The sequence below is a fragment of the Rhinoderma darwinii genome, chromosome 13 (genome assembly GCF_050947455.1).
Source record: "Rhinoderma darwinii isolate aRhiDar2 chromosome 13, aRhiDar2.hap1, whole genome shotgun sequence".
In the NCBI taxonomy this organism is placed as follows: Eukaryota; Metazoa; Chordata; class Amphibia; order Anura; family Rhinodermatidae; genus Rhinoderma; species Rhinoderma darwinii.
The window spans coordinates 48555591-48564396 of NC_134699.1; the positions used below are offsets into that span (position 1 = coordinate 48555591).

At 48.7% G+C, this 8806-nt stretch overlaps 1 protein-coding gene across 3 annotated transcripts in view; it reads left to right on the forward strand.

Moving 5' to 3' along the window:
* Nucleotides 1-8806, forward strand: part of ENGASE (endo-beta-N-acetylglucosaminidase) — a 174527-nt gene that overhangs the window by 96387 nt on the left and 69334 nt on the right. For 2 of the 3 annotated variants that reach the window (XM_075845092.1, XM_075845097.1), the window contains exon 3: nt 7848-7919. The exons of the other annotated variant lie outside the window; for it this stretch is intronic. The gene's annotated coding sequence lies outside the window, so the exon portion shown is untranslated. The remainder of the gene's footprint in view (nt 1-7847; nt 7920-8806) is intronic. 3 annotated transcript variants of the gene reach the window in all.

An 8806-nucleotide genomic window follows, 5' to 3' on the forward strand; every position in this document is an offset into this window, starting at 1 on the left:
GCTGTGTGGCCGCACAGCTTACTATTGTAACACATGAATTTAGTCAGAGCGGGGCTGCGGCTGTGTAATACAGGCATTGCTCGGCTCCTGACATGTGTGCGTGCGGTCAGCATGAGGTGATGCTCTAATGAGTGTAGCGCCGGCTTCATCACATCATGCTGACCGCGCACACAGTTGTTGTCTGGAGCGGGGCAATGGCTGTATTAAAACAGCCGCTGCCCTGCTCTAACGGCGGAGATCTTTGCCGCTATTCCCTTGAATGCTGCAATCAAAGCTGACAGCAGCATTCAAGGGGAAAATGAGATGAGGGGATGCTCCTTGGATCGCGTCACAGGGGATCCCAGTGATACGATTGAGGGACATACCATATATGGACAGACAGCCCAGCGTCCATTGGAGGACCCCAGGGCTGTCTGCCCATATTTCCTGTTGTTAGGGCATACTTAGATATGTTCTAACAACTGTCTGTATACTTTCTGTACACAGGCTAATGTACTGGCACATAGAAACAGAATATGCCAGTACATTAAAGTTTAAAAATAGAAAAGTAAAAAAAAATTATGTTAAATAAAAAAAAAACACACATACACATATTTTACAATAAACGTTAAAATAAGTCTCAATGCATAAAATATACACATATTCGGGATCGTCACAACGGTTATAACCTGCAGAACTAATTTATAGTATAATTTACGATGTGTAGGCTGTTAAAACAAAATAAAAACTGCTTTCTTTCACTTATTAATATAAGGCACGAGGTGTTATGAATTTTGAACCTCCATATGCCTCACATAATAACTAACCCAGTGGCGTAGCTATAGGGGTCACACTTGCAACCGGGCCTCTAAGCCTGGGGCCACACAGTTCGCTAATACTAATTCCTTATGTGCCGTGATCCCGGCACTTTCTGGTTATGGGCAGGGCTCCTTTAGATGTCACAGTCACATGGTACACTCAGTGCACCATGTGACCGTGACGTCACGTAAGGGGCGTTCTAGCAACTGTGGAAGAGCAGGTGTGGAAAAGCATGGAGGAGTCGAGGCGGAGCTCCAGGTGATGGACTCCGGGCGGATACCCAATGTGCCCTTCCAACTGCAAGTGGCTTGTGGAAACGTGTTTTTAAGCCAGTTTTCCAGAAACTCAGCCGGATTTGTACACTCCGCGATCTCTGGAAATCCCTGGATCCTAAGGTTGTTGCGGCGAAGTCTGTTCTCCATGTCGTCACATTTTTGATACCAGAGATCAACCTTCCTTTCCAAAGTAGATACTCTCCCCAGCAATGGCGCCACAGCATCCTCTAGTGATGCTTTTCGGTTTTCGGCTTCTTTAACTCTGTCCCGAACATTGTGTAAACAACAGGCCTAGGTCTTCTTTAACTTCATACATTTTGCCCATAAAGGAGGTATTGCTGGTAGGTATCGCTTCTAGAAGCTGTTCTGAGACCTGCCTCAGGGTTGGTTCAGAGTCCACGGGAGGAATCCAGTGGAAGCAGCAGTTGGCTTTATGTCGCCGAAACTGGTATGCTGAAATGTTGGCGGTTAGCAAGAGTAAAAGGATATTGAAGTCATGAGAACTTGTCAGAGGTACTCAAAGGGAAGTACACATCACAAAGTCAATGTATTCGCTCCGCAGGAGCTACGCGGAAGCGGGCAGCAAGATGTAGGGAAACCGTTAATAGTTAGTTGTAGCAATGGAAAGTGTCCACTAGATGGTGATATTAGCTTGCAATCAGCACTTCCAAGCGTAAATGATATAGTATGTCCAATGAAGAAGATATAGTTTCAGCTATATATATTGTATAGCACAAGTGCGATGGTGCAAGGTGGCACAGTCACTGGATTGATCTGTGTTGTTTGTCCCCGGCATATGTAAATGGAAGGGAGTGGGCCGCAATTCGCGCAGACCGTTGTGAAATTTAGACCGGGGATCCTGTCCCTCCACTAGGCACTGATTCCTTGGCCTGTACCACCTGCGGTCAGCGAGTGCCCCCCCCCCCCACAGGTAGCTGAAGAATTATATCCCCTGGCAAAGGGGATTCGCTGTCGGTGGTCCTCTTCCTTAGTGGCCAGTTCAGGATATCTGTCCCCTGTTGCAAGGGGAATAGGACGCCGCGGCCTCGAAGCAGCTTCAAAATTTAGTCTGGCGTTCCGGCCCGTTTACTAGCCCCCGACTCACTGGATGGATGATCTGTGCGCCAAGGTCTCAAAATGTTCTTTAGCCGATGGGGAGTGTAGCGGAGTGGCCTGCCTCGCTGCCCGCAGCTCTCGAGCGGAGGATGGCCGGAGATTTAGCTCGGTACCGACAGAGCCTTGATGGTTTACGTCCCCTCCCGTCAAAGTCTTTGCCATGCCCCCAAATTTTGTAGGCGAGTGTGTGCTGCAACTTGAGTTCTTAGGCCTTGGAATTGCAGGGAGGGGAGCCGGTACCTCACACGTGGCGATAGATAGACATGGTTTGTTTTTTTGCTTTCACCACAATGCTCTGCAAAAAGCAACATCTAAATCTGCATAAAAGCGTCTTCCTGGCCGCGCCTATTCGCCCTCCTGCCGTGTGGATATACGCTCCGCCGAAAGTGCATGCCCACGACCGCCGCTTTCTCCTTCACGGAATGGGTCATCTGCAATACACTGACTTCTGTCCATCTGCTGAATGGCCAACTCTGTCTGTGCCTGGGCCTAGGCTTGTCTGGCTGAGGTCCCTTTATGATATCACCTCCTCTGCCTGCTGAGGGCCCTCTTTGTGACACGCGCACAGTTCTGCCGGAGCCTTCCATTTCAGTCGGTCAGTCTGCATTTTGAAGTTGACCGATCAAGACGTGCTTCTGCACATCTGCCTCCTGAAGGCCAAAAGGAAGAGACAGGGGACTGCAAAATTAGGAATTAAGCATCCCCAAAAAAATCGCTGTCACCTTATTCCACAGTTTGTGAAGCTCTATTCACACGAAAGGGTCTGAGTGTCGGCCGATCAAAACGTCCGTTTTGGGCCGTTTTTCCCGGCCGTTTTGCATCCGTTCCAGGCCGTGTTTCCATTTTTAACAGCCGATTTTGTGAACGAATTTCATTTGTACATTTTTTGCCACACACTTCCCTCTGTAGGTAATGCCACACACTGCCCTCTGTAGATACTGCCACAGCCCCGCTGTAGGTAGTGTCACACAGCCCCCCTTGTAGTTAATGCAACACAGCCCCCTGTAGGTAATGCCAAACAGCCCCCCTTGTAGGTAGTGCCACACAGCCCCCCTTGTAGGTAGTGCCACACAGACCCCCTTGTAGGTAGTGCCACACAGACCCCCTTGGAGGTAGTTCCACACAGACCCCCTTGGAGGTAATGCCACACAGCCCCCCTGTAAGCAATGCCACACAGCCCCCTGTAGATAATGCCACACACTACCTTCTATAGATACTGCACAGCCCCCCTGTAGGTAATGCCACACAGCCCCCCTTGTTGGTAGTGACACACAGACCCCCTTGTAGGTAGTGCCACACAGACCCCCTTGTAGGTAGTGCCACACAGACCCCCTGTAGGTAGTGCCACACAGCCCCCCTGTAGGTAATACCACACAGCCCCCCTGTAGGTAATACGACACAGCCCCCCAGTAAGCAATGGCACACAGCCCCCCTGTAGGTAATGCCACACAGCCCCCCTGTAGGTAGTGCTACACAGCCCCCTTGTACATAGTCACCCGCTCGATCATCTGCTGATTTGTATCGTTTTAAAAAAAGTGAAATATTATCGTTGTCGGCAGCGCGTCTTCCTGTGTAAACAGGGAGACGTGCTGCCGACATGATGATAATGAATGGGGACGAGCGATCGGAGTAACAACCACTCGTCCCCATCCATAGCTCCATGTGACGGGAGCAAACGAGCGCCGATCAACGATGTCTCGTTGATCTGCGTTCGCTGCACCGGCTGATTGTCGGCCAGTGTAAAAGGCCCTTTACCTGGGAGTAGAGGGAGGTGGAAGTGCAGGTGAAATGCTGGAACCACACACGCAGGAGGCGGCCATGGCACCTTACCTATGCAGAAAGCCAGTTTAGAAAAAGAGCATTTTTTCCCTGTTTCAACAAGCTGCCTGACCTGTCATGCAGTGGAATCCATTTGCATGATGGGCCAGCTAACAGGAGTAAATGTCCCACCTTTTTGCACTCAGGTGCTCCTTCTTTTATCTGCTCTCAGCGAAGCAGTGGTGCATGCAACATTATATATGTCATGTTGCAAACTCTTGAGCAGGGGTGGATAGAAGCGGATAGTGGGTAGCCTAGCCAGACACAGGTACAGGTAGGCTGGCACCCTCACGGGGGGGGTGTGTGCCACTATCTGCATGGGGGGGTGTGGCGTTATCAGCAAGCGGGTGTGTGGCACTATCTACAAGGGGGTGTGTGTGGCACTATCTACAGCTGGCTTTGTGTGGTACTATCCATAGAGGGCACTGTGGAATTATCTACAGGGGGTGTGTTTGGCACTATCTACAGAGGGCACTGTGGCATTATCTACAGTGGGCACTGTATATATGGGGGGCACAAACTGTGGGCTTAAGTTCTATATAGGGAACATTTTCAAGGGGAAACAGCTCCTGATTTTCAGCCAGTTTTCAAGCAACTCGCGTTTTTTGCTGAGTTTTTTACGGCCGTTTTTGGAGCTGAGTCAATGAAAAGCGGCTCCAAAAACGACTCAAGAAGTGACAGCCACTTCTTTTTTGCAGGCGTTTTTTACGCGGCCGTTTTGAAAAACGGCCGTGTAAAAATCGCCCTGTCGAAACAGAACGCTGTCTTTCCCATTGAAAACAATGGGCAGATGTTTGTAGTTCTGCTTCCGATTTTCCGGCCCTTTATGGGCCGAAAATAAGCCGTGTGACCATGCCCTAACACAATCTGGTACAGTTTTTCTGGCCGAATTCCCTGCAGGTTTCAGGGCGGATGCGCTTTGTACTTTTACGCCGTTTATCCGCCCAGTGTGTTCTTACCCTCACTCTGTAAGCATGTCGGCTCACACATCAATCATCTGCCACCAAATTAAAAATCAGTCTTGAACAATAGGACAACTTTTTATGGTTTGTGCTAAACACGTATTCCTTGTGGGTGCAGCATGTACCCTTTATAGGACGTGTACCGCACCTTGAGAAACACGGTTTTAATGCAAACAATCAGATGGTAACAACAATTGTCCAGTACAACACGTAGTACATGCAGATGTAGCACAAGTCAGTGCGGTTTTCAAATGATTGTTAATGTCTGCAAAAAAACGCATGGGCATTAACAATCATTTGAAAACTGCACTGACTTGTGGGAATACAGCATGTTGGCGCGGTTTACAGCCCTATCGTTGTAAGACAGCAGCTTCTATATGTCTGTACCCTAATGCCTCCATATACTGTACCAGTGAAATAAATACAACTATAGAGTTCTGCACGCACACACATCACACACACTTTTTTTTTTATACTCACGAGTCACATTATTATGACCACCATCTAATATCCAGAGTACCCGCCGTGTGCAGCACGGACAGCAGCTAGACGGGCTGGGGGTGACTCAATAAGGTGCTGGTCGGTTGTCTCCGGTATCTGGAGCCGTGCTGACTGCAGTGCATCCCACATTTTCTGGAGGGTGGGGGAGGATCCAGAGATCGAAAAAGACGATCGAGGTCCCGCAGATGCCCAATTGGGTTCAAGTCTGGTGAAGTAGGGGACCAGAGAAGTACTTGGAAGCCTTGGTCGTGCTCCTCCAACCACTGTTGGGACATTTCTAGCCGTGTGACATGTCGCATTGTCTTGCTGGAAGATTCCATCTGCCCCAGGGGTGATAAACAGTATGTATAGGTGGACGTGATCGGCAATGATGGATTCATACCTAAATCGGTTCAGAGCCTTCCACATGGATGAGTGGGCCAAGAGAATGGCATGGAAAAATTCCCCAGACCATAACGCTGCTTCCAACATCTTGTGTTCATTCAGCAATGGTTGCAGTGTGTTTGTTCTCTGATGTTTCTCTTCTGACACGCCAACATCCATCTGTTCGATGAAGCAGAAAACATGACTTATTGGAGAAGACCACCCTTTGCCAATCATCAGTGGTTCACTTCCAATACTGCCGTGCAAATTTAAGCCTTTTTTTTTTTTTTTAATACAATGCACCTTTGTTAGCATAGGAGCAGTGACCATCCACCTGCTTCGGAGCCCCACACTCAGTAGGGTTCGCTGAACTGTTGAATTAGACACATGTCTGATAGCCCCCAGGTTGATTTTCACGATGAGCTGCCCTACGGTAGCGTGCCGTTCGACCCTCGCACACCTTCGTAGCCGACGTTCACCTCTAAAATCAATGCCACGTGGTGCTCTGCAGTTTCCACGTCGGTTATTCCCAATGGTGCCATTTGTCCACTCACGATACACTGTCACCACAGCAGCACGCGAACAATTCACAAACTGCGCTGTGTGCGAAATACTGCCACCCTTGGCCCGAAAGCCAATAATCATCCCTTTTTGCAACTCTGATAAATCGCCTCTTTTACCCATGGAAACATTAAGAGATATGTGTGTTCAGACAGCCTATCGCACACCCTATATACCCAAGTCAGCCCACAACACATCAATTCCTTCATAGGCTATGCGCTGCCGACGTCGAAACTAGGAGGTGGTCATAATAATGTGACTGGACTGTGTATAAGCCCATTATACACATATAGAGTACACAATGTAAACACATGCACTTAATTTTTCTGTAGGATAGCTGTAGAGCAGGGGTCTCAAGCACGCGGCATGCGGCCCCTGGGGCTGTCATCTGCGGCCCGCGGGACACAGAGCCGCTAGTATTGGCTCTGCTCCGAGACTCTGTAATTCTCTGACATCGCTGTCCACATATGAACAGCGATGTCTGGGGCTTCCCCAGAGCCGGAGTCCCGAGCAGAGCGCTGGTGTCGGCTCTGCTCCGGGACTCTATGGAATTCCCTGACATCGCTGCCCATATATGGACAGTTTGTCAGGGTCTTACCCAGAGCGGAGCAGAGCGCTGGTGTCGGCTCTGCTCCTGGACTCTGGGGAAGCCTCTGACATCGCTGTCCATACATCGACAATGATGTCAGGGGCTTCCCCAGAGCAGGAGTCCCAGTGATGTCAGGAGCACAGCTGGAGTCCCAGGAAGAGCCTACTAGCGCTCTGCCTGGGACTCCAGCTCTGGGCAAGCCCCTGACATCACTGGGGCAGCCTCTACAGAGGGCACTGGGGCAGCCTCTACAGAGGGGACTGGGGCAGCCTCTACAGAGGGGACTGGGGCAGCCTCTACAGAGGGGACTGGGGCAGCCTCTACAGAGGGGACTGGGGCAGCCTCTACAGAGGGGACTGTGGCGTTATCTACAAGTGGGTGTGTGACAGTATCTGAAGAACACTGGCATTATCTAGGGGTGTGTTGCATTATCTACAGAGGGCACTGTGGCCTTATCTACAGAGGGCACTGTGGCCTTATCTAGGGGTGTGTTGCATTATCCACAGAGGGCACTGCGGCAGCATCCACAGAGGGCACTGCGGCACTATCTTAAAAGGGGCTGCCCAATCTTGACATGTGTGCTAACTGAGCCGCCGGACTGCATTTAGCGACACTTAAACTGGAAAGCTGGATTGTTGAAATAAGCACGTGGAGAAATATCTCAAATTTTAAACCTAGCGCTATTATTATAGTAATGTAGTATTATTATTCTAGTAATATAGTGTTATTATTATAGTAATGTAGGGTTATTATTCTAGTAATATAGTGTTATAGTAGTTCAAATAACTAATTGATTAACAATAATTTTGTATTGTATCAAATTTGAAAGTAATGCGGCCCGTCATCTTCACATTTTTTCTATAGGCGGCCCACTTACCCGGCCGAGTTTGAGACCCCTGCTGTAGAGGGAGTCCAGAGGTTCAGCAGCTTGATGAGGTGAGCACCAGAGTATGGAAGGGGGGCTTTTAAAAGGCTATGTACACCTTTGAGGGACATTTTTTTTTTTTATAAATAGGTCAGTGTGTTTGGTGTAACTTTTTAATTGGTCTTTATTGAAAATTAGTTTAACTTTTTTAGATACAGCTGTTCTGTATACAGAGCAGCTCTATCTTTCGTTTTGACATGAATCAGTCAGTGCCGCGGAGCTGACTGGTTCAGTGTCAGGGGGTCCTGCGTGTCTCTGACACACAGGATCCACCTTTAATCGATCACATCTAAGTTATGAACTTAGACGTGATCGATAGCAGCTCAATCCTGCATGCAGGACCCCATGACACTGAACCAGTCAGTCCCGCAAACCTGCCGGGAACAGGATTTAGCGCTAGATACAGCTGCTCTGTATAGAGAATACAGAGCAGCTGTATCTAAAAAAAGTAAAACTAATTTTTAATAATGACTACTTGAAAAGTTACACCAAACACACTGACTGACCTATTTAAAAAAACAAAAAAAGCCCATCAAAAGGTTTACATAGCCAGCATACAGCTGCTAATACCTGGAAGGAGAGTGAGACAGCAGTTCTCAGCTGCAGTGCCGCCCCCTTCAGAAATGCTGTACCCTGCCGCCTGAGGCTCATCTCGTGGCAGGTGCGGCCCTGCCCACGGCTTATACTTCCTTGTACACGGTCATTCGCATTGCATTTAGCTGCTCAGTTGTTTTTCTATGACTTATCTGCTTTTATGACTTCGCAGACGCATTGTTGTATTTTGTTGTTCTTTCCTGGTGTCATCTCTCACGTATTGCATACTTTTATTATGCTGCGTTTACAATAAACTTTAAACCCTTAATGACCGCCGATACGCCTTTTCACGGCGGCCACTAAC